This window comes from Corvus brachyrhynchos, unplaced genomic scaffold, assembly GCF_000691975.1.
Source record: "Corvus brachyrhynchos isolate BGI_N302 unplaced genomic scaffold, ASM69197v1 scaffold30, whole genome shotgun sequence".
Lineage (NCBI taxonomy): Eukaryota > Metazoa > Chordata > Aves > Passeriformes > Corvidae > Corvus > Corvus brachyrhynchos.
The window spans coordinates 72661-73919 of NW_008235742.1; positions in this window are offsets into that span (position 1 = coordinate 72661).

The window sequence follows — 1259 nt, forward strand, 5'->3', positions numbered from 1 at the left end:
CCTGGTTTTCCCCCTGTTTATTCCCTGGTTATTTCCTGGTTTTTCCCCCCCTGTTTCCTTGGTTTTTTCCCTGTTTTTCCCCTGTTTTTCCTGGTTTTTTCTCCCTGTTTTCCCGTTTTTCCTGGTTTCCCCCTGTTTTTCTCCCTGTTTTCTCTGTTTATTTCCTGGTTTTTCCCGTTTATTCCCTGTTTATTTCCTGTTTCCCCCCCCCGTTTTCCCTGGTTTTTTCCCTGTTTTTCCCCTGTTTTTCCTGGTTTTTTCTCCCTGTTTTCCCGTTTTTCCTGGTTTCCCCCTGTTTTTCTCCCTGTTTTCTCTGTTTATTTCCTGTTTTTTCCCCGTTTTCCCTGTTTTTTCCCCTGTTTTCCCTGGTTTATACCTGGTTTTCCCCCTGTTTATTCCCTGTTTATTTCCTGTTTTTTTCTCCCTGTTTTCCCTGTTTTTTTCCCTGTTTTTCCTGGCTTCCCCCTGTTTTTCTCCCTGTTTTCTCTGTTTATTTCCTGGTTTTTCCCCTGTTTATTCCCTGTTTATTTCCTGTTTGTTTCCCCCTGTTTTCCCTGGTTTTTTCCCTGTTTTCCCTGGTTTTCCCCTGTTTTTCTCCCTGTTTTCTCTGTTTATTTCCTGTCCCCTGTTTTTCCTGGTTTTTTTACCTGTTTTCCTCCTTTTTCCTGGTTTCCCCCTGTTTTTCTCCCTGTTTTCTCTGTTTATTTCCTGTTTTTTCCCCGTTTTCCCTGTTTTTTCCCCTGTTTTCCCTGGTTTTTACCTGGTTTTTCCCCTGTTTATTCCCTGTTTATTTCCTGTTTTTTTCTCCCTGTTTTCCCTGGTTTTTTCCCTGTTTTTCCTGGTTTCCCCCTGTTTTTCTCCCTGTTTTCTCGGTTTATTTCCTGGTTTTTCCCCTGTTTATTCCCTGTTTATTTCCTGTTTGTTTCCCCCTGTTTTCCCTGGTTTTTTCCCTGTTTTCCCTGGTTTTCCCCTGTTTTTCTCCATGTTTTCTCTGTTTATTTCCTGGTTTTTCTCCCTGTTTCCCCTGTTTTTCCCCTGTTTATTCCCTGTTTATTTCCTGTTTTTCCCCCCTGTTTATTTCCTGCTTTCCCCCCCTGTTTTCCCTGCTTTTTCCCTTGTTTATTCCCTGTTTATTCCCTGTTTTTCCCCCTGTTTTCCCTGGGTTTTCCCTGTTTTTCCTGTTTCCTCCCCTCTTTTCCTCCCTCTTTCCCCCCCCTGTTTTCCCTGTTTATTTCCTGTTTCCCCCCCCCCGACCCCTC